This window comes from Protopterus annectens, chromosome 13.part0, assembly GCF_019279795.1.
Source record: "Protopterus annectens isolate FY-2018-M chromosome 13.part0, PAN1.0, whole genome shotgun sequence".
Taxonomy (NCBI): Eukaryota; Metazoa; Chordata; order Ceratodontiformes; family Protopteridae; genus Protopterus; species Protopterus annectens.
In genome coordinates, this window is record NC_056747.1 from 1,202,221,469 (window position 1) to 1,202,247,984 (window position 26,516).

Below are 26,516 nucleotides of genomic sequence, written 5' to 3' on the forward strand. Positions count from 1 at the left end.
TGCTTAGGTTGGCCTGGAATGCTTTTCACATCATACATACAGACTGCTGGACTAGACATTATTATCAGTTATTTTGTTCATAGCAGCATGTACAGTAACTGTATTTGCTTAGCAGTAGCATAGCTAGAGCAGTGCAAGAGGGGCAACTGCCACAAGCACAAAGTGTTAGGAGCCACGGGCAACCAATCCTGACCTCTCTTTAATGCAATACCAGCTTTTAAAAGCTGATATTGCATTTGTGTTCAAACCTAAGCACTGCAGATCTCTCTCTGTGTGGTCTAAACAATAGCAACTGCTTGATACATTGTAGTAAGCAGTTTGCTACAGTTTAAAAGTAAAAAAAATCTCTTTTTTAACTAAAACTTGAGCACTGTAGCACGTCATACAGGCAGGGTATAAACTGTACAAAAATTTGTTACATTTGTTGGAAGCAGTTTGCTACACTTTAAAAGAAGAATTTTTTTAAACTAAAACATGGGCACCATAGTGATCCATGCAGGCAGGGTGTAAACTATAGCAACTATTTTCTACACTTGTAGCAAACAGTTTACTACAGTTTGAAAGAAGAAGAAATTAGGAGGGTTGGAGACATAGCACAGAAATGAGAAGAGATGAGGGGTGGGCTGGTGGCTCATTGTACTGGCACAGGGTACTGCTCTTCTTCTGGATGCTTGTACATACTGTCATGGTACACAAGCACTTATAAAACTTATTCTGCAGGCCTTGTGGTTATGTGAGGCCTTAGAAAGGTCTTCTAGAATCATATTCACCTTTTTGTAACCTTGTATGAAAATGCATAAAAACATGCATAAAAACATTTAATTTTGCAGGGCTTCCAAGAATACATTTACTTCCATGAATAATGCATGCACTAAAAATAACATTCTTTTTCTTTTGGCAGTAACTTTTTTTAAAACAGAGACACTTAATCATCTTCATCTGTCAGACTGGTCTTTCTTGACTGTTTTTCATTTTTATAAAACGCATGCAGTCCATATGTTCAGAATGTTAAGCATTTGGTAGGACCTGTGTAAAATGGCAGACTGTCCTAAAGATTTACTTTTTAAGATATACCACATTTTATTATCTGACTGCCATGCAGATGTTAGTGCGTTTGCATTTAATCAGGCTTCTAGTTTGGTAGGTAAGATCATAAATGCTGGAATGGCATTCCATCTAAAATGAATGCATTAACTCTTATTTTCACTGCAAAAACGTTTTACATCTGTACATCAGGAATTATACTGTAGCATAGTGATGAGATGTGGTGGATATCTGAGAGTAAACTTAAAAGTCTTATTTAAAATTTGTACAGAAGTTAAAATATGTCAAAACATGTTTGTAGTTTTCAGTTCTCTGTTTCTACATGAGTATAGAACCCACAGGACCCTTGAAATACACTAAAATGTATAAAATCTTAAAAGTCAGAATGGTAAGCATTTGTCATGGCTTGTGCAATGCCAAAATGCCCAGCAAACTTGATTTTTAAGATACAACACACTTTATAATCTGACTGTAGTGCAGATATTTGCATGTTTGCATTTAACAAAGCTTCTAGTTTGGTAGGTCAGGGCACACGCCGTAGTGGCATTTCATGTAACATTACATTAACTATTTTCATTGAATCTGAGTTTGAAGTCACCTTAAATGGGTACAGAAATGTAGACTTGCCAGAACATATTGCAGTTTATAGCTCAGTTCCTGCACACAATGCACACCCCCCAGGAACCTTGAGACACGTCAAAATGCTCAGTTCGTTTTTCTTGTGGTCTTGTTAACTTGTCCCCAATTCAAATTTTGATTAATTTGTCTTCACTCCAGTTGGGATCAGCATGTCCATTCTACCTCCAAAATACCCATGTACTTTCTGTAAGTAAGCCAAAGCTAGTCATATGTCCAGTAATATCTGTGTCATTCATTGGCAGTGTATTTGTTTATCCAATCTGTATGAAGATGAAGGTAAAATAAACTGTTAGTTTGCTACCAGATGGTGGAATATATGAGAAAGCATACTACTGTTGTTCACTGAAAGTCAAGAAAGCATTTGGAGCAAAAACAAAAGCAAGATAAAAGACCACAAGAAGTATTGGAACCATTCATTTTAACCTTGTAGTTCTGTATTGGCTTAATGTGTATGCTAGGCTATTAGCTGATCTTGTTCTAGTATAACTTTTCTCTTCTGATAACAGGCACAGTAAGAGTAACTGTTTTCAAATGTAACTGCATTATCACAATAAAAGAAGGAATTCAGAATGGATTTTCTTCACGTGCTGACTTGGGTAGATATCTCTTTGAAGAATACTTCAGTTTTTAAGGATTTTTTCTGTAACGACACCAAGCATGTACAGCTCAGAGCCACATACTTGCAAGAACTGCATCTTCAGCATGAAGCCTTCCTAAAATTGATATTTAAAGGTAAATGTCTTTATTTTCCTGTATAAAACCACAGATTCCTGTACATACAGTGAGCTGGCCATTTTGGCATAGCCAGTAAAAAGAGCTTACAAACAACCACTTTTAATTGACAAACTGAATTTCTGCACATCTATATTACCCGATCGAATGTTTAGGTTAGCGAATACTTAAACGTCGAACTGGTAATATCGAAAAATTAAAACAGCGAATGGCCTTTTTAATGTAGGGAATCAATTCCTTGGCCGCAAGAAAAAAAAAATTAAACCAAAATGAAGTGGGGGGCTGTGCCCCCCACACATGCCCTAACTAAATATACCAACTCCGAGATCATTATACAGTGGGGAAAGAGGCAAAATCCGCATAACAGCTAAAGGAATTCTTTCCTTGCGTTAAATCGTCCGTTCGTCATTTTTTGCTTTCGCTATTACCAGATCTTTTATGTATTCACTAACCTAAACATTCGATCAGGTAATAAGAACCCATTTCTGCAGTATGTCAACAGCATTACAATGTACAGGCCTGGCTCAAAATACTGCACAGCAATTGTGTACACTTAGGAAAAGCTGCGTCATTTGTAAGTGAAAGTGTGAGCTACATATTCAAGGCCTTCAACACAATCTTGCTATACCATCTTTGGCAAACTACACACCATGCATGTATTCTTTGATTACTGTGTTACAGTTATGGCTAGAGAGAAAGAAAAAAAAAAGAATACAGGCAACAGACCGTTTAAGCATATTCTGCCTGTTCAAAAGCAGCTAACTTATGCCAATCTGTTACAGGACGTTATGATACATAAAGGTGCCAAACTAAAAAGCATACTTTAACAACATCCTTCACTGCCTACTTGATTCAAGGCAGTGAATATTTTGTACCCACGTGGGCTACCACTTCTTTCTTCTAAACCACCTTTATATATGAGGCATTTAAAAGGCCTGTCAGGTTGGTCTGGCTTTGAGCAGCATAGTTACAAAGTTGCAGCACAGTCTGTTCCAAAGGCTATCAACATAGCTGAGTGGTGGAGAGCTCAGTATAATGCATTACAAGGTCTTGCAGCTGAAGGAATACAGTACTTCCAGTTCACGGTTTCAATAGCAGATATCGGGTATTCATTTCCTATGCATAATGGCCTTTTAAAAGTTAACAGATAAAGTATGTTGGAAGATAATGAACTTATTGCTCAAGCCAAAATGTTATGACAATTTCCAAACTTCGATGTCCGGAAGTTAGTGTTTTGTATTTTGTCACTTCTGTTAGAAAATATTGTTAGTGTTTAAAATGTTCTTCCTTGAGAATAGCATTTTCATTGCTGCTATAGGTGGTGAAAATTCTGAATTAACTGGGACCATACAAGTTTTTGCTATTATTTTAGGAAATGAAGTATCAGATATACCCGTGTCACATGACAATATTTAAGATGCACTGTTTTATGTATATATATATTTATATATATATATATTTGCAAATAAATAACACAATGAACAGATCATTTCAGTATCGGTGTTATTATTGGAATTCAGTGCTGTAACACAAAATGTTAATTAAATTGAATTTTAACCACCTTTGCTAAATTTAATTTAATTTTATTTTTTGTTTGTTAACCAGGGTAGTACAAACAATCAACTGAAAATATCCCCAGCCAGGTAACCAAAGGGAGGAAGAACAGTAAAGTCCTCTGCATTCCTGGTTTGACAATTACAATGACCTCTTATGAATATTTTCTTTCCATTTAGTTTAAAAATATCACTTGTAATAAATATATGGGATCACTGGGAACACATCCCACATTTAAAGTTCCCAGCCTTTCCAACTGCACTACAGTTACTTAACCTGCTCCCTTGTTCCAACATTAACTTGAAACATCTGTCTCTCTTGAAAACAAACTTTGTTTTTTGTATAAAATATTTTGACATATTTTGGTCCACTGACAATAATTCCCAGTTTTTTTCTGTTAGTTGACATACCCTGTGGGCATCCTTATTATAGGTAGTAATAAAACTCAAATGTGCATACAGATTATTCTCTGTATCAGACTTTCTTTTACTTCTACCATAGCTGTTGTATCTAAGAAATTTAATACAGGTAAACAGAAACCATTTTTCCATTTATTAATAACCTCTTCCCTCATAGCAGTTAATATTTCCGTTGGATAATTTATTTTCTTAAGCATACCTAATATGAAATTCACCTCTTCCATAAATTCATTATACAGGGAAGTCATTTTTGCAACATGGACTAACTGCCCTTTTACTAAAAATTAATTTTGAAAATCAGGGTGCCAACTATTTTTTGTTCTTCTTTCGGCTTTTCCCAGTTAGGGGTCGCCACAGTGAAATGCTGGTCCGCTAATGATTGGCAGTAGATTTTTATGGTGCTGAGGTGCCAGCTCGATGCCCATCCTTCAACGAAGGCATGCCCTTTCACACATGTCTTTTGAATGCCACTCGACTGCAGGGAGGACATGCAGACTCCAACTAGAAGGCACTCCAGCCGAGAATCAAACCCAACTATTAAACTCCAAATATGAATTTGAAAAAGTGGGTTTTCTGTATATTCTTGAAACTAAAGTTTTTTTCTCTTTGTTTATTTTTAATTCCACATCCAAATACATTATTTGTGTTTGATTATATTCATGGGTGAATTTAAAACAACTCAAAGTGTGATTGATGTAATCCAAAAATTGCAATAGAGAGCCTCTTGTCCCAATCTAAATCAAAAACATATCATCCAAAAATCTAGTGTAATTTTTGATGTAACTCATTTACCCAGATTTAAAAATAAAATGGTCCTCCCAGTATAACATAACATAATTTGCAAATATGGGGGCACAAGCTGCCCCCATAGCCACACCGGTGCTCTGACAAAAATACTGTCCCTCAAACCTGATGAAATTGTGTTTCAATACCATCTCCATTAGGGTCACAAATACATTAATTTCATCTTGATCATATGTGTCTGTTATTTGTAATTGGGTTTATAACCATGCTAAGCCGTCTTAATGTGGTATTACCGAGAATAGGTTGCAAACATCTGTGGTCACCAAGAACATATTTTCCATATATTGAAATTTATTTAAATTCACCAGGAACTGCCAAGAATCTTTGCATGTGTGTTTAAAGTGTTGCAAACCTCTCTTTAAGTGAAAATCTAAAATTGTACCTATATAACAAATGTTGCTTCTTTTTACATCTACAGTACTTCTAAACTTTAGATTTTCTAACCCTTTATGAATTTTTGACAAGCCAAAGATGTTTGCTACCACTGGATGTTCATTTCTCATAAAACTTAACCATCTAAATCTATTTGTCCTTGTAATAACATGTCTTCTAATGACAGATCCAACTTTTTATACAAAATATTATTCTCATTCAAAGATATTTCATGGTAGGTGTCATCCATCAAAAGGGCTGACATACAATTTAAATAATCACTTTTGTCCATCACCACCACGCCACTGCCTTTATCTGGCTTCATTATATATATTTTTCTATCTATCGAAATGTCAAACAATAACATTTTTTCATTTTCTGTTAAATTATCACCTTAAATTTCACAAGGCCATTTATAAACTTCCCTTATGTCCAATTTGCACACTTTTTTTTAGATTTTTGGATATGTTTTTGATTTGGATTGGGAAAAGAGACTCTCTAATGCAGTTTTTGGATTACATTAATGACACTTTGAGTTGTTTTAAATTCACCCATGAATATAATCAAACACAAATAATGTATTTGGATGTGGAATTAAAAATAAACAAAGAGAAAAAACTTTGATTTCAAGAATATACAGAAAACCCACTTTTTCAAATTCATATTTGGAGTTTAATAGTTGGCACCTTGATTTTCAAAAGAAATCTATAGTAAAAGGGCAGTTAGTCTATGCTGCAAAAATAACCTCCCTGGATAATGAATTTATGGAAGAGGTGAATTTCATATTAGATATGTTTAAGAAAAGAAATTATCCAACGGAAATGTTAATTGCTATGAGGGAAGAGGTTATTAATAAACAGAAAAATGTATTTTATTTACCTATATTAAATTTCTTAGATATAACAGCTATGGTAGAAGTAAAAAAGTCTGATACAGAGAATAATGTGTATGCACATTCAAGTTTTATTACTACCTATAATAAGGATGCCCACAGGGTATCTCAACTAATAGAAAAAATTGGGAATTATTGTCAGTGGAGAAAAATATGTCAAAATATTTTATACAAAAATCAAAGTTTTGTTTTCAAGAGAGACAGATGTTTCGAGGACATTTTGGAACAGGGGAGCAGGTTAAGTGACTGGGGTGTGGTTGGAAAGGCTGGGAACTTTAAATGTGGGATGTGTTCCTAGTGATCCCATATATTTATTACAAGTGATATTTTTAAACAAATGGTAAGAAAATATTCATAAGAGGTCATTGTAATTGTCAAACAAAGAATGTGGTTTATATTGCAAAATGTTCCCTGTGTCCAGCATTCTACATAGGAAAAACTTGTAGACAGTTTAGGAACAGCATTTATGAGCATCTATTAGACATAAGGCATGGTAAGAATACAAATGCTTTGAGTAGGCATCTTATGGAAATTGTAGGCCATTCATTTAAGTTTTTAATAATACAACAAATTAAAGTGGGGGGACACCGAATTAGTTTTTAGATGTTTGTAAATTAAAATGGCAACTGACTCTCGATCCCACTAGGTTTCCAGGTATAAATGAAATGGTGAATTTGAATTGTTTTTTAAAAATGAATCACATTTTGAGTTAAAACAACAACATTATTGTATAATATATATATATATATATATATATATATATATATATATATATATATATATATGTATATAGTATGAATACAAGGATATGTTTATTTTAATTAACAATGAAAATTTTAAATAATGCAATTAGCAGGTATTAATTGGTTTATTGTTAGATGTATATGAATGCTGGGAAATCTTGATAATATTGTTCTGAAGAAGTCCCTATGAGAGGGATGAAAGTGCTTAACTACTGTGGTTTTATTTAATAAAGGAGTGTTTTCTACAGAGGACTTTGCTGTTCTTCCTCCTTTTGGTTACCTAACCATGGTAGTACACTACTGATCAAAACTGGCCTTTGCTTCAAAAAAGAAAATATAATAATATAATATAAATGCAGATATTAATGTACATATCATAGTAATTAATGTCATTGATAAAATGTACAAATCTTTAAAAAAGAAGAATGCAATGGTACAATAAAAAAAAGATTAATATACAAATCAAAGCTTTTTACATTGTTGATGAAATGTACAAATCTCTGCTGAGATGAAAGAGAATAAACAACTCCATGGTTGCACAACATGAAGAAGGGGGACATTTCCCCCAAAAGGCCATCTCTATGGGCATAACTATGGAGGAATTATGTTCTTCAACAGGTTGAACCTTGGGCAACTGAAGCTCTATAGTTCAGCCTTCATCCACAAGCAGAGTAATGATTTTAATTTCGGTTCCATTTGGTTTAGATTTCCATTTCCATTTTTTTTTTTGCAGCCAATAACGTTAAATTTATTAAAGCTTTACTATGACTACCAATTCAGATCTTATATCCCAGCTCAAAAGAATCATTCCCATAGTTACAACCATTTGCTCCCCAATTTTTGACAAAGTACTGTGCAGTGAATTTTTAAAACCTGCCAAATTATTTGTTTCTCCATCAAAGTGATGGTCTCCAGCACTTGAAATGTCATTAAAGGAACAAAAAAGAAAGGCATTACCAGGAGCTGTGACTTGGCACTCACAGAATTATTGTGCAGCTATTCTATTATCTGTTAACCATACAATACAACACAGCATTGACTACAGTTGATAACTGAATATCCAGATTTGTTATCCAAAACATTTTACTAAAAAATATCAAACTGATTAAGAAATAGAACTCTGTATTAATAAGCTTTACCAATAGGCCTATATGAGCATTAGAAAGCACTCAGCTGTCAAGTTGCATTATATGCAGTTTTTTATTAGATGTGAGTATATAATATCTGCTCAGGGTAGCAGAATGCAATGCATGCCCAGAATATAGCTTCATTGTATTGGCAATACATCAAAAGTAAAAAATCATGTATATTTCACCAGACAAGGATCATTTTTTTGGCTATGGCATATAATGTAGATCTTAAACTTCAAACAAGTGTTAATCAAAACAATGAGCTGTCAAAGAAGTTAAGACTGAGTTGTAGCAAAATCTTTGAAAGTAGAATGGCAACTTTGTTTAGTACCTAAGTATATCATTATAATCCCTTAACAACTTTACTAAGAAAGGTCATAGGCAGATGACAAACGGCATTATATACCAGCACTAAATGTAGCATTTCAGATAAGTCTGTGGTATCATAGCCTAGTGTTAGACCCAGTTTCATTTGTGGGGGGGGTTACGTGACCAATGCTAAAAAGGCAGTGGGAAACTAAGATAAAAAATGAATGTATTAAGCTGTGATTATACCAAAAGTAAAAAAAAAAAACAAAAATGGCAAAAATTGCACCATTTAAGGTAGCATTTCTGTTACTGCATGTAAAGTAAGACCCTGTATATAAAGTAAGGGATAAACTACAATTAATTACAATGATAATGTGTAGCCATGTAAATCAAGGTTCAGATACAGTAAAATCCTGATAGGTAAAATGACATCCTATTGTGTGTTTTGTACCTGAGTATTATAATTCCCTAATTCCTTTGTTATACATAGTCAAATTCTAATGCCTTGTTTTTATTGCCTGAAGGTTTTCTAATTAAGGAGGGAATGGGATATAACATGTTATACATAAGTACCTAATGCGGAGGGTCATATGACTTCTATATCCACATTTATCTGTGTTTGTCAAAAATACCATTACCTCTTGTCAAATTATCCATGACCCTAACTTGGAGCTCCTGGAAATCCAAATCACCATTTAACAATTCCAACGATCAGTGTTAGCTATAGATCCACATCAATGCCCCCAAAGATCATAGGAATTACCTTAATACTATTGCATGTTTAAATATCAAACTGAATACTTTGTTGCTAGAGGATTTCATTTATCCAAACATTTATTGGCACACTTGCAGTGCTAAAAGTGGATATGCTTAGCAGTTCTTGGACTGCATTAATGCCAATGCACTTGAGAAAATTGTAAAACTACCCACTATCCTTGGCCATCCCGACCTAGCCCCTGTCTGTACTCTACCCCACATCTCCTTTCCTAGTTAACCCTTACCACAAGTCAACCACCTTCTCTGTTAGGCCTAGTGGTACAATGCCATCACTAAATGTGGTACAATCCCATCACTAAATGAGATGTCTTTATGTACTTCAATAGGGCAAACCTACCCCAGTTTACAGAAGACCTATGCAAAATTCCCAACAATCCCCTGCAAATTGGACCAAATGAGATGGCTAACACATTCACTTCTGACTTTTACCAACAACTAAACAGCTCCTTAGAAAAATTTGTACCCGTATCCCCTAAATATAAAGGTAAATTCAGGCGTAACCCTGTCTGGTGGAACTCCCACCTTAACAAACTATATAACAACAGACAGAAAATGATGAAAAGTTGCAAGAAGTCACAATTCCCTTATATCACAACCGCAGTGAAATATGCCATCAAGGAACTTAAGAATATATTAGAAAGTAAGGAAGTATGAGCTTAATGTCGCTACACGTACTAAAGAAAACTACAAATCCTTCTTCACTTATGTCAGGGAGTAAATGAATAATGTCCAACGGTACACTGAGCTCATCTAGAATGATTATCAGATATCCCAGTCATAACGATAAAGCCAATATATTAGCTACCAAATTTAGTGTTAACTTTATACCCAGCTACCCACATTGTTGCCCTCAGTATCCCTTCAAAATGACTTTCCTCTGTATAACTTCTAATAGATTATCATTGCTGTGTATTATTAGCAATAAATACAATGTTCTTACTGTGTTACAGTGTTATTTATATACACGTTGAAAAGAAAAGCACATAGAGATGAGTACTGTGGCACTTTAGGGATAGCCACTATTTTGTCAGAGGAGACTGCAGTTTCTTGTTACTTGTAGTTCCTGTTTTCTAGCCAGTGTGTTTCCCATGAATGAAATACTGGCTGGACTAGATGACCCAGAAAATAACTCTCAAGATAAAAAGTAGGAGCTGCAAAGCATTACAGCAAAGTAATGGAAGATAATTAGATTACGCTTCCAGAGCAAAAGGGGAGATCAAAAATAAGTGAGGGAATTCAAGATTGCATAGGGCATGCATAAAGGAATATTGGTTAAGTAAGATCTACAACTGATCACTAACAAGTAATAAATAGTCTAAGTAGGCAAGTAGCTCCTATCTGACCTCAAAGTCTGAATTTTAACTCTGTCCTTAGTTTGTTAATTATTGTTCCAGTGCACACGTGGACTCAACTTCTTGTTAAACCAGTTTAAAATTGCAGCCTACAGACTATCAACTTATATTTACCCCAATCACAATAAAATATGTGAAACAAATGCTATTCATCTACTTTAAACATCAAATCAGCTGTCATGATAATGTAACTATGTATGAGTACAATTAACAAGGAATAAAATAAAACTGTAATTTTAAAAAATACAATCCATAATTTTCCAAATACAAACCAGAACCTTAAGAGCTGTTTCCATGGTTTTAGACTGCAAGTAAAAACAAAGGCAAAAATTCTGAGTATCATAAAAATGTGCACATACTACTAGCAAATTGTCATAAACCTCTGCAGCAGGCAGCTACTATGCATACCTGTGCCATTATGACATATTACCCAATTATGCTGTAATGTATTGGGTGTTGTGTTAACTTTGGTTATGAGCCTTCAGAATGAATAGCCATTAAATTGGTGGACTTTCACGGAATTTTGCAAGGAGTGCATGCCTAATAACCTACTTCAATTGGCTCACTGATTCATTAGATTATTAGGTGTACCCTTCTTATTATCCTCTGAAAAAACCCTTCCTTTTTAATTTACCCTTGGTTGGGGGGGACCTTGGTGTTAGTGTACATAAGTAAGGGGGTACAGGGGTATTGCCTTCTGTCAAAACACTTTCTGTCACTTATGTCATTACTGAGGCTTCATCCAGTTTCTTGTGGGTTTGTCCTACATGTTGTTTGTAGAGTGACCCCTGGTTGGAGAAATATAAGCAGCAACATCAGTAGAGTTGAAGTGGACCATGCTGTAGTGTGTTAAGAGATGGCATAGCAAGACAAATGAGTGGCAGAAATGAAAAATAATTGCATCTGCCATCCCAAGTCCAAATCATTTGCTGATATCACAGTCATCCACATGAAAGTAGGAGCAATAACATATCAAGACACTCCATCTGAATGCCCATGTCCATTGGACACAAGTAGGTGAGAAGTGAGACACTGATCAATGACTTTGATTTGTGGTCACTTCAGACTTTCTTAACAGCTCTCCTTCTCTTATCTCATTCAAGCTTTTGGCATATTTCTGTATAAATCCAGTTCATACCCATAGCTCCTTATGTTGTGCAGGCATTTTTTGGGTCTGGCTTCTTCATCTAAGTGACTTACCAGCTAATAATAAGCATTTTAGAAAAGTTAAGGAGTTATAAAAATATAACATGAACTAGTAATCTAGGATGTCCTGCAGTAGAGAAATTAATCACTGTTCACACTTATTATTCATATTTTCATATTTTCAAAAGAGAGAGATATACATGTATGGTGTGAAATGCCATAGTGAGAGACAAGAAAATTCACTGTTAATGCCCATTTTGCCCATTTATACATGAGATATTGCTAGTTGTTTCAAAGATGATGAACTTGATTTAGCAAATTGTGTTAAATGCTTATGTTAATCCAGGACTTAGTCGAAGGTTAAATTATGTAAACATTTTATAGAGAAATAGAAACAAGAAAAAATGTAAGTAATGTAGTCACATGACAGCATCATGTGATTATGGTGAAGTGTTTGAAACATTTGTGTTCAATTGACTCATTCTGATGAAAGCCTATTGAAGGTTGAAAGCGCTAAATTCTTGTAAAGAGAGGTTTTAATAAATTTTGATTCTGGTTATTTCTGTAACTCTAATTGCACTGGATGTTGTTTTATGCTTTGTCAAAGAAAACTTTCATTGATACTTGGTCTGTAAGTTAAACATTTTGAGAAATATTCAGTGTTGTTTACATTGATAATTATATAATTTAACATATGTTTTAATGTTTTGAAAATATCTCAATAAACATGCACTCAGATCAAAATTTTTTGCAGTCATGTGAGAGTGTATGTCTGGTAAACAAAAGTATTCTAATAATATATGTCTAGATTGTAGAGTTTCCAGGCTATGACAATTTGTTTGTGAACGTTTAACAAAAATATAATTATGAGATTATGTGCATTATAACATATTAAAGTATTTATGGAAAGAACTTCTTAGCGATATTATTGCTATTTGTATAGTTTTAATAGTTTTTTTTTTCACAAAATATTTACATTTACTTATCTTTTGCTTTTTAAATTGCTTTTTCAGAAACTGCTCAGGAATGCAAGTATATGTGTAGAATTCCAGAGGTGAGACATAGGTGTTAGTGAGTTATGTTACATGTAGTCCTTTTTTTTTTTTTGGACATCAGTAAAAATGCCATAGTGATCTTTAGTCTTGAAGTAGCAGCAATGTCTGCTCAACAGAGGTACAGGGATTGCAACGTCAGTTTCAGCAGAATAAGTGGCTGAATGGCTCACTTGCCTACTGAATGTATGTAGAAATTAATTTTATTTATTTATTTAACATCTGTTGACTGGGAAAGTCCAACTAGGATAAAGCCTATTTTCAGAGGAGGCCCAGGGAGGAATGTTCCAAACACGTCTTTGGAAAAGTTAGGGAAAGTATTCAATTAACCCATGTGAATGAGCTGATGCCCTGGTCCAGACAGGTCTGCCATGGTCTCCTAGCATCAGTTACAGAGACTGGTGGCTGCTGAGGTACAGTAGCAAATTTTGAAGAATGAAACCTAATACCTGTATACTGTGGTAAAACTGGTAACAAGGGAATTAATTACACGAAAGAGTGAACTGAAGGAAATGGGGTTAGATATATACTGCTGAAGGTATGTAATACCTTGGGGGATGCCCCAAGTGATGCATGGAACCATTTGGTGTAAATCACAGCAGTAGCCTTTTAATAAAATGTGACTCTTGAAATGGAGTTGAAGTGGCGTATTTGTAAAGATTTATGAATGTTTGCACTAAACTCTCATTTTACCTGCTTTTAGGACATCTTACATTTTGTATAAGTGTTCTGCATCTACCTCACAAGCTAGGCTATCCAACATACATCACTACTTTTATATTTTAGATCCAAAACGATGGAAATCAATATTTCAGCCCAAAAGTCTTTAGCCTTGTGCAATACTTTCTGGCCGAGATGTAAAAGACACCCTCATAAAGTTTTCCAGTGCAAATATTTCACTACAGGAAACATTTCATAACAAACCTAATTGCTTTTGACTCCTATTCACATCTTATTTAATACTCGAGTTCTCTTGCACATGACTGGTGCCTTCTTTGTTTATATATATTTTCACTATTGTCTTTGTGACATTGTAAAAAATATAAAACTTTAATGGAACCTTCTATGTTTATCTCTATATCATATTTTCATTTTTAATCATTGTCATATTTTACATTTATTGGAAAAGTTCTGCAACTTCAGCATAACTTTCTCACATCCACAGTTGTCTCCATAACAGAATTTATGCAGATATGTTACAATTATATGGCTGCACTTTTGTCTTGTTTTAATATTTCTTGTATATAATTTAATTTACATTCTTTGTGGAATAAAACTATGTAAGATTTTCAGTTTTATTGTTGTAAAATCCCAAACTGAGAATGAAATGAGTCCATTGAAAGCAGCTCTCCACCTTGATACACATATAAAAATAGATAATGCAAACTAAATTATTTAGTCAGCTACAAAATCAAGTTGGTTATAGTGAGAGACAAAGGCTAACAGATATATCTCTTTCAGCAGTATAATACAATACCTTTTCCTGTTGAAAATAATCAAATTCACAGGCATATGGGAGGACAATTCCAGTCTTAAAAATTAAACACATTTTCATACTTTGCAATTAAGAAAGAATGGAAAGTGCTAGTAGAAAACCATGAAGGTGACATCCAAGAACAGATAGTGTAACAAAAACTGTCATCACAGAAGCCATATAGGGGTCTTCTTACGAGTGTTTGCATGCTTGTAGCTCATGATACACTTGCTTGTTGCCACTAGCTCTAAATGACAAGTGCCCTAACTCCCACTAGCTTGATCCAACTTGAGTACCTTCCCCACAGACCTACCATAGCCCTAACTCTAAAATCTCTACCCAGTCTCTAACACTAATCATAGCACTCTCCTCCTGCTTCCTAAACCTAAAGTCCTTGCTCCCTAAACCTAAAGTCCTCAATTACTCCTTAAACCTAAAGTCCCCAATCTCTCTCTCCTTAAATCTAAAACTTACTTCCCACTTCCAGATCCTAAACTTCCCTCCTGTTCCCTAAATGCCCCTTTTACTCCCTAACCCTAAAACCTCCCCCTCTATAAACCTAAATCCCCCTTCAGATCGCTGCCTGAAACCCTAACCTACACTCCCAATCCCCTCTTACTCCCCCTGTGAACTCGATGCACAGCTACCACTTCTTGCCCGAATATGTAGTTCAGTTCGAGCATGAGTGGCAGCCTGAACGAGTCCCTGGGTTTGAGACAGTGGTCTTTGAGTCACTGGGATTCAAAGCAGTTTTAGTAAACCTATTAGACAGTCTTTGTGTGAAACTAATCTACAGACCAAAAACAGAGAAGAAAACAATGTTGTTTCACAAAGAGATTATGCTGAAGGTTAAGGAAAGTGTATTTAGGAACCACAAGAAAGTACAAGCAGAAAGACAAAAAAACTAAACAAAACTACACTTTAAGGTAAAAAGAACATCCAGAAAAGCAAGGGAACAAACTGAAGAAAAGATAGACTAGCTACTTATTCTACTGTATTACTGCCTCTTAAATCATTTTTCAGTTGTGCACTTGCCTTGCTGCATTTAAAAAGTTTTAAATTGCTAATTTTGTAAAGTTTTAATTGCATTTACTGTTTAGGGCTACACCCTCAAGTGCGTTAGCCTTTTCTGTGTTTATTTACTTCATTATTGCATTGTTTAGCCTGTTTTAACCAAAAAAAAATACTATCTTGTTTGCTTGGTTCCCACCTTTCCTAGCTAGTATAGTCCAGATCCCAGGCTTTGCTGGTTTCAGGACTTTATTTTCTGTGTTCAGAGCTATCCAGACCTTGTTGTGATAGAGGGAAGTCCTACTGCTTACCAGTGGGAGTGGTGAGCATTCTACTGCCAATTTAACACCAGAGGAGTGGTTTCCAGCTCTGAAATTGTAATATTATTAGCCATTTTGGGCTGATTTCTATCCCTTTCAGTTTTCTGGCTTAAAAACGTGTATGTTTGCTCATTATTTGCATCGTGCAGCACTGCAGGGTTACAATTACACTATTCCAGGTGCCAGAAAGTCTGTTCTTCAAATTTTCCCTTAGAACTAGCTGGTTTCTCAGTAGTAGCACTAAAATCTGAACCCCTGTGACTAGCACTTGCTCAAGAACCTGCTGGAAAGCATTAGAAAGCCTTAAACTGATACAAGCACTCAACTCTCCTTGTTAATAAGGATAAATTAATCATTGGCACTAAACAGCCTATAATTGCAAAGTACCTTGCAAAGGTAAGGGAAAACAGCTCCTGTACTTTACAAAAAAAGCACCTAAACAGGCTTGTCCAGGGGTCAGCTTCTGGTGATTTCTCCTATCCACCTGGTGAATTTGGGCATACTGGGGCAATGCAGCAACTGCCTCATGTACACAGACAACCCTCTCCTCTAACCACCCAACACTACAACCTGCGAGAGATGCACTTACATAGCCAAACTAGAAGCAAAGCTCTCTCCAGCCAAGATTGTGCTAAACAGTCAAGAGGAGAAGGTTAACACCTGCACTACACCTCAAGCAACATATAGCCCTTCAGACCCCACACCATCAACCCACACATAGCAACACTAAACCCACATATGCAGAGGCCCTTCACATTAACCTGCCCAAGCAACAAGGACCTCTGAAGCTGAAAAGCAAACAAACACCAATCACAACCAAAGTGACACATAGCTCACACCAGTGTGCCACCCAACAGCCCCTAAGGCAAGACAACGTACCCAACACTTTAGTCATAGGTGACTCTATAGTCAGGCACACTGATTCACCAGGCTGAGCAAGGAGAAATTTACAGTCAGCTGCCTGTCGGGTGCCAGGATCCACCACATAATGCATGCACTCAAATCACTCCACAACAAGTACAAATACAACTCTGTCATTGTCCATGTTGGAGTGAATGACTTGAGACCTACCTCCCTGGACTACATGAAGAGAGACATTTAAGAGCTCTCGGATCATGTGGCCCAGGCAGGTATGACCCTAGCCCTGAGTAGCATCCTGCCTTTTCCCAAAATGATACCACAGTATAAGGACAGAATCACTGACTTCAACAATTGGCTAAGCTTCTGGTGTCATTCAAAAGGGATCCAGTATCTGTCTGCCTGGGACGACATGATTGATAAACCACAATGCTTTGCCAGAGATGGTCTGCACCTGTCTCCCTCAGGATGCCCTTTATAGTGCCTTTTTTAGGCAAGGTTCAAAGGACAAAACCACCACCGTAACAGATACAAGCATGCAAAATCTGAAGGTAATGCTGCTCAATGCTAGAAGTCTAAACCTCAAAATGTACTATCTCGAGGCACTTCTAAAAATGGAGAACATCGATATCTGTGCAGTAACTGAGACCTGGTTCAAGGCTCCAAAGAGCACCCCTGCAGTACCAGCCTACAACCTTTACCACACTTTTCGGCCACCAAACCAAGACCGAAACACTAAAGGTGGAGAAGTGTCCACATTCACCAAGGATATTCACACCTCCAGGCTAGTTTCCCAACACAATGCACCTGAAATTATCCAGGTGCAACTAACACTAGGTAAGACTGCAATCCAAATTGTAGCTTGCTACATATCCCCCACCATGCCCCAAGATTCTCACTACACCTTTCTAAACATACTGGAAAATATTAAGATACAACCAAACACTCTAATACTACGTGATTTCAACTACCCTGCCATTAACTGGGAAAACTACTCAGGTACCAACATCTTTTCCCAACAGTTCTTGAAATTCATAAATTCCAATGCCCTGGATCAACTAATCTATAGTCCCAACAGGGGCTCCAATATCCTAGACCTGGTCATTACCAACATGGGAGATAGATGCTCCATACCAGTGGTCACCCCCCTCATTGGTCAGGTCTGACCATAAGCAAATCACCCTTGAAATCCACATCCCACCCCCACCCCCCAGTAAGGAAACCTCCATATAAAACTTCACCAAAGACAACTTCATGCTACTGAAATCAGAAGTGACAAACTTCATAACACCCATACAGATGGGAGCTGAAAGTACAACTGCTGAACCATACACTAAGGCACTGTACGAGCACATCCACTCATGCATGAATCGTGCCATCCCAAATAGAACCAAGATGCTCTCCTCCAAAAAAAGGAAGCCAATCTGGTAGTCCCCTGTCATAAACAAGCTATACAACAGAAGGAAGAAACTGTTGCGGAAAAGAGGAAAATCCCAAGATGCAAAAATCTCCCTTACCAGCCTCAGTAAGAAGCTGAGATCCTTCATAAAATCCGCCAAAGCAAGTTACGAAAATAAAATTGCCAAAGATTGCAAAGAGAACCACAAAGCATTCTATAGTTATGTCAAAAATCTAAATGGCAATGCTCAGATGTGCTCTGAGCTACAACAGAATGGCATTAAATAAACTGATCCCAAGAATATTGCCAATATCCTAGCAGATCGATTCAGTGCCAACTTCACCCCCCTCTCACCTCCTAAAGGGCCCATCTCAATACCAAAAGATTGCCAAATTCCAGTAATCACGACCACACAGGTAGAAACCGCGCTCTCCAAAGTTAAGAATACAGCATCCATGGGACCAGATGACACCCCAGGCTGTGTACTACATGAACTACCAAATGAACTGGCACCTTACCTAAGTGTCATGTTTAATCATAGCCTCACCTCAGGCTTTGTGCCCACTGAGTGGCGCACAGCTACAGGTATCCCACTCCACAATGGGGGATCCACCTTGGATCCCGGGAACTACCGTCCCATCAGTCTGACAAGCCTGATCTTCAAGACCATGGAACGCATTACCATGGAACTTATAAACAAAGACATTGGCAACCTTCAAACACTGGACCCCACCCCATTTGGATTTGTGAAGAGCTGATCTTGTCTCCTGAACCTGAGTGACTTCTTTGAATCAGTATCCAGAGCTGTGGACGAGGGTAAGGTGGTCCACACAGCCTATCTGGACCTCTACAAGGCTTTTGACATTGTCCCCCACTCTGGAAACATAGATAAACTTACTAAGCTGGGCATAAATCCCTACATCACTCGATGGGTTGCCAACTGGCTTACTGACAGAACCCACACTGTAAAAGTAGCTGACTCCAAATCCAGCTCCAGACAAGTGACAAGTGGATTACCTCAGGGTTCAGTCCTGGGACCGCTCTTGTTTGGCATCTACTTCTCTGAAGTACAGGCCAACACTAAGGGACTCTGGCTAACAAAGTTCGCAGATGACTGCAAACTGGGAGCCATTATTGAATCCCCAAATGATGTGGATATTCTACAAAAGGGCCTTACAGAAACAGATGCTTGATGCCAGAGCCATAGGCTCAAGCTTAATGCCAAGAAATGTATAGTTATTCCCTTTGGGAAAAAAAAAGTACCCATGAATTACCACATAGGTGGCAGTACACTAAACACCGAAAGTGTGATGAGAGACTTAGGGACACAGGTGGACAGTGGTCTCACCTTTGATAACCACATCGCCACAACAGTCAAGAAATCCTTCTATGTGGCACACCTCATCACTAAGGGCTTTTCATCCATAAAAAAGGAGGTCATTGTCCCTCTGTACTCATCCCTCATTAGACCCATTATAGAGTACAATGCCCCGTTTGGTATGTACCTCACAAGACATCTTCAACAGCTGGAAAGGCCGGAGAAATACCTCACTAAAAGAATCACAGGCCTAAAGCAGCTGCCCTATGCTGACCATCTAAAAAAAACTCTAGTTATACTCTGTGGCATATCATCTACTCAGAGGTAATCTCTGTTTAACATACAAGGCCATGTCAAACCCTGAGTTGTTAGACATGCTCCACTTAAATAAATCCCTCAGAGCCACATGCTCCAGGGATCTAAACCTTGTCATCACAATAAACAAAACATGCTGAAGGGATAGGTTCCTAACCCAGAGATTCTCCATACTCTGGAATAGACTGCCCATACATGTCAAGCAGAGCACCTCCTTGGCCCTCTTCAAAAGGAACCTTGAGGATTGGATGGGAAATTCACCCCGGGGATCACATCAGTCGCCCTGCTAGACAGGGGTCCAGGGAAGTAAATATTGTGGGAAGAAATATCCAGGGAATTGTTATAGCTAGGCTTGTACAGGCCCTAGGGCCAATAGCCTAGTACCAACCTATGAACTTATGAACCTATGAACCTAATACAGTCAGGAAAAGGAAAAATAACTTGTTTTAAGTGCAGCCTGGATTAAAAGAAGATAAAAGAAGGGAGAATGAAAGTGAATAAAATGGACAGAAAGGATGTTAAAAAACAGACTTTTAAAGGAAGACTTCTACTCTACATACATAAGAAAAGGAAGATTATCATATCCATTTAGTAGAACTTTAGGGGGTAATGCAATTGATCCCAGCCTTGTCACAGAAGAAATGGTTAAGAATAAATTCCAAAATGTAAATATGTCCAAGGCCATGGGACCAGGCAGAATTATGCTTGATTTACTGGAGAACAGAACTTGTATTACCACTAACTGGCATTAATTGAAAACTTTGGCCCTCCTAGGGTTTATTTATACTTGTCAAAAGTATACTGCAATCTAATTTGACAGATGCCATGTCATTTTGTCTGGTAGCAGTATTTGTTGGAGCAGTTACCAAGCAACACTAAACAAAATACAATCTATTTTGTGGTTGTAATTTGTCTACATATTTTTTGTTAATTCCATTTGTAAGGGGCGTTGGCACCCCCTTTACTCCCACACTCTCCATCTATAAATAAAAATATAGGTATAGGGTGATTGTGGTTAAGGAGGCAGCATCCCCCTTAAAAGTGAGAAATATCTATCGATCTACACTACACCACAAAGGAAAAAAAGGGTTGCTATTGAACAGCAGTAAACTCTGTCAGCTTACATTAACTAAAATGAATTAAAATGGGGAGGAAATGCAGCAGTCACTAGCACTTACACTTGATCCAGTATTCCCTATAGTCCCCTCCAACTTACCTTCTAACAAATAATGGGAGGAGGGTAAGGCTCCTAAATACTAGAAATGGGCAGACATGATTCCCCTTCATAAGAGCAACAGAGGGGAAAGAGCAAAACGTATCAGTCTGTCAACAGTTTGACTTACCTGTAGTGAAACAATGGAATTCCTTCTGACAAAAAATAACAATGGAATTCCTACTGACAAAAAATAACAATGGAATTCCTACTGACAAAAAATAACAATGGAATTCCTTCTGACAAAAAATAACAATGGAATTCCTACTGACAAAAAATAACAATGGAATTCCTTCTGACAAAAAATAACAATGGAATTCCTTCTGACAAAAAAATGGAATATTTGAAAATCTGTGCAGCACAGGAAGAAGTCAGTGTGGATTCATAGAAGGAAGGAAGGTCAAGCCAGAAATATTTTAAAAGAGCTTTTGCACCATTCATAGCCAGTTATTTACAAAAGTTGGTTTATTCATCAAAGATAAAATAATGTTGTATTGCCTTGAGCTCTTGCCTTTTAGGAGATTAGACTTTGCTGTACAAAGTAACAGCTCAACTAATGCATTAATTTACATTGCACCTCCATCTTCAGTTTAAAGCAACCTGCTTTATTCTTTAATCCTTTACTTCAGATTGTATAATCACATGCAGATACAGAAATGCACATAAAATATAAATATAAAAATACATATAATAAATTCTGTTGAGCAATGAACTAAATGTAGTTCATTCTCACAGAAAAATAGTTCAATTTATGTTTTTTTTTTAGCTAAGCTCTAAGGATGATAACTTCCAACCCGAGTTGCTGCTGTTAACTCAAAGCAAAGGGTGACATTAAAGGAAGCAATTGAATAGATGAAACAAACTGATTAGACGGGTCTATAATAAAGCAGGTCAATAACCATTTGCCTGTGATCAAACAATAGCTGAGGAAAGTCACTTCCATCCATAAAGTGTGTCAGCACCTGCTCATCCTGACTATACATACCTCATATATAGAACTGTGATCAACAGGGCCAACCTTAAGTGAAATGGAGCCCTAAACAAAGGACTCGATGATGCTTTCCCTGTTTTACACTGGTTTCCCAGACCCCTCTGTGCCACCTATCCCTTCATTTTTGTCCCACACTATCCAGACAGATTATACAGTCCTGTTTTTTCAGACTTTGTCCTACTTTTCAGCATTTTTCCTCATCCATTCCACACACCCTAACTGGACAAGATTACACTCTAACAGCTGTGGAGAAGGTGAGTGAATTAAGCCAGGTGTATTGGGGCTAGTATCCCCCAGAATTATGTGGGTTCTAGATACTCTGATGTGTATTTTAAGACCTTTTCTAACCTCATGATCCAATGAGGGCCTGAACAAAAATGAAAAGTAAGAAAAGAAAAGGAAGAAGTGAGTTGTATCCAAAGCTAAATGTTCAAAGCTAACAAGATATCCATTCCTAATAAACTGAGAAGACAAATGTTTGCAATGATATATAAACTATATATGTGAATATCACCTCCTTCACTTCCCCCACAAAAAGATAGTCACCTTCTGGTGTTTTAGATAGAGCTAAAAGTGAAAGTACAAATGGCCATAGCCATATATTTAAGTTGTTGCTGTTGTACATATATGCCACGTCTCCTCACCCCTACCTCCAAAAATAGCCACCTTTTCTATACCTTTCTCATGTCAGACTAGGACAAAAGTGAAAGAGAAAATGGCCACAATACTTTATTTCAACTTGTTACTGTCAACCTCTACACACAACATGCCTCCTTACCTCTACCCACAAGATATTCACCTGCATATACATCTGATGTTTGATTATGAGAAAAGCAAACAATAATCACAGTAATCTATTTCAATATGTTGCTCCTAGACAGTACACTGCCCCTAGAGCTTAGACATAGATAATGCTTTGATGTACAAAGTAACAAGTCATCTAATGCATTAATTTACATTTCACCAATAGCTTCAGTTTAAAGTAACCTGGTTTATCTTTTAATCTCTAGTGACCTCATTGTGTGCATACCACTAAAGTTTAATTGTGAGCAAAGCTGAAGAAATATTGACCAAACACATCTCCAGCCCCCTTCCTGCACACAGACTATAGTGACCATGAGTGCAGGCCCTGTTTTAAATTAGATGGCACCAAGAGGAGAAACTGAGGATGGGCTTCCTACTAAGGCTATGTCAGAATCCCCTTATACAGCCAATGATCTTTTATAGAAAAAGAAGGGCATTGGGATAAAAATCACACAGAGACAGGGACTACATACAGACTCCAGACAGAAAGAATCTAAGTCAAGAACTCAACCAGCAAGCCAAATACTGTGACATTGAAATGCTACTCAATGTTCACTGTGCCAGTAGTCTGCTGCTATCATACACATCCTACCCAAGCTACCAGAGGTAGCCACTTATTGCATATAATACTGATGTTTGACTATGATGGTAAGTGAAAGACATTATGGCAAACTTGTTACTTCTAGATGCACTGACACATCCTTCTCCACACAGTTATTTTCATTGAAGTATAGTTCCTGTTCCCAGCAACTGCAGCAACAATCGCCACTTTATTAAATATTCAGCCTGGTTTTGCACAAATGCACACTAATCCTGCAAAGCCAGAATAATGGCTATTTAACTTGAGCAAATGATAACAGGGTCAATAACTTTCATCCACAGAGAGCCTCCATACCTAGCAATTGTAGCTAGTTTGTTAACTGTGCATACCTCAGATGCCTGAGTGTGATAAAAATGGCCATTGTAATATATTTCACCTTTGTTTTACATAAATAAATAATATCCAAAGTAAAGCATTCCCACTTGCCTCTCTCAAATACACATTAATCGTGGAAATCCAAAATGATGACCACTTAACAAGTCAATGAAGACAAAGTAAATCATTTTCATTCACAGAGAGCCCCTACACCCAGCAATTATAGCCAGTTTGTTGACTGTGTATACTTCAGATGTCTGATTCTGATAAAAATATTGGTCACGGCAATACAATTCACAGTGGTCTTACACCAAAAATAGCCACACCAAAGTATTCCAACTTTCTTCATACAAATGAATGTCATAGGTTCTTAAGTAAGTAGTAGGCTAGCTGGCTTTGTGGGCCATTTAAGCCTAGCCAATAACTTACCCCATTTGGTTATAGATTGGCCTAACCCATCCCATGGTCGATAATAAATGTTACCCCTAATAAGAATAACTGGGACCATACCATAGATAATTTGAAGGGACCTATGCATGGGATAAAGCATTTAGGATATACCGCTGTCCATTAGTAGTACAGGAAGCATTACTGGGATAATGTTTCCATTTCTGTTTCCAATCCATAGATCTAAGTTGCACTTGAAATTGGACAGGAATGAACTTTGTTGAAAAGGATCAAAAGGATGTCAGTCCTACAAAGTCAAAAGAATGACTGCTCAACTTGATCAAAGGACAGCAGAGTCAGTCAGGCTCATTTTTATCCTGAAACAACCTCTTTGCTGAGCAATTACATTCAGTTTGTTGGCTGAGTCCACCTCAAATATCAGATTGTAATAAAACAATAATTGGCCACATTTCATTTATTTCAACCCCCTACACACACACACACACACACACACACACACACACACACACACACACACACACACACACACACACACAGGCACAATTAGAAAGCAATTCATATTCATAGGTTCATAGGTTCATAGGTTCATACTAGGCTATCTGCCCTAGGGCATTTATAAGCCTAGCCAGAATGTGTTTGGCTTTCGCCACCCATTTTAAATTTATTTTGCTATGCCCTTTTTCGAGGTTAGTATACTGTGCCTCTGTCTAACAGTGACACAGAAGTGATACCCGGGGTAAACCTACGATCTCCCATCCACTCATCAAGATTCTTCTTGAAGAGAGTCAATGAGGGACTCTGCCTAACCTGGACTGGGATTTTATTCCAGAGTGAAGGGATCCTCTGTTATTATGTTATATTAAGTAAAATGCACAAAATTCTGAGTCTTTAAAACAGAAAAGTTTACTTTTTTTAACAAAAGTATGAGTTTCTTTTCAAGTGGGAGACTGCAGCCCAATAGTCAGTACCACAAACTGCCCAGTTGAAAGCCCGTGATATTTATGTACTTATTTATAGCATTTTTTTGGGTTAACTTCCTTGTAATGTTAATCTGCTTTAATAGTGGCAGATCTCATAATCCCCATTCATGTTCTGAATGTCTGAATGTAAAGAGCTAGTTTTTTTCTCATTATGACATGCAAATCTTAAATAATTCATAATCTTACTTGCCTTTTAGAGCATCCTGTGCAGTTTCTTTCATGGGCTATGAGTGCCATATAGGCTTCTGATTCATTGCAGATACACATTCACACCACTGTCTGCATGTCATCCACATGTGTAAGTGATGACTGGTTTGTCCTCTTTCAACACAGGCTGAATGCAAGAAGAATGTAAGTGGCTCTGCAGGAGACAATAAAGACGTTTAGAGCAGTGAAATGCAAGGGATTCTTACCTCCTCAGCTGTACAGTGTGTATAATATCCTTAGTAATGGCACCCTTCCTTTAATATCTCCTTCTGCGGGTCATGATATTGCCCATGAGCCACAGGCTCATCAGCTATCAGCTCAGGCTGCCCCCTCTAAGGCTGCAGCCAAAGTGGGAGACTAGGGACTTTACCAGTGGGTTCAGCTCATCACAAGCAGGTAGTCCACCCTAATCTCATGCTGTAGCTCAGCTGGAAGTGGAGTTGCTTATGGAGACATCAGCTGATCAGGCATTAACATGCTGGGTACCTCATGGCAGCCCATCCTGCACAGACTCACTAGACCAACTGGTCCATGTCATTAGGATGCTTGAGAGTAATGTGGCCTCTATCACCAAACATCTAGGCCCAGGACCTCCTTCTCCCTGGCCCCAATAAAATCTCTTTGTGCCACTCAACTGCTGAAATGCTACATATACCTCTCCCTTTCCAAAGCCACCAGTCATTCATATATTTGTCTGTTTTTTTTGTTTGTGTGTATCCCATGTGTCTCCCTCCTAATGCATAGCAGTTCACCCCATTTATCTGTAGTACTTCATGTACATTTATCTACCCTCTGCTGTTTACCTTCCTCCAAAATTCCTACACATACTTCCTTTTAATCTTTCTCATCATCCTGTACCCCCACCCCCCAAAAATTCACTTCCCTTTAAGTTTTACTTTCGTATGTACCTCTACTTGTTATGTACTCTTGTTTCCCACAGTCCTATACTTCCTTTCACCTCTTTTCTAGAACAGATAAGGAGTCCATCTGGCTGGACACTGATCAACGTGTCTTATTCGTGTACACAGTGGTGTATTCTTGCTGTGCAGTGCCCTGCAACACATTTCTATGAATTCCAGCCCAACAGTCAACCTAATAATACTGATGCACAAATGAAAAAGACAGCGCAGTATACAGGAATGTGCATTCCCAGCACAGCAACATTTTTTGTGCACAAGGAACTATAAAGTAAATGGATTTCTGTGATGCATGGGGTGCCCAATGCAGCACTGCAAGTGTACAGGAGGGGATCTCATGCCCCAAAAGTTCTGAAGGGCAGTGGGAACAACAGGTTGCTCTTGTGAGTGGAGCAGTATACAGCATATGTAGCCAAGCCA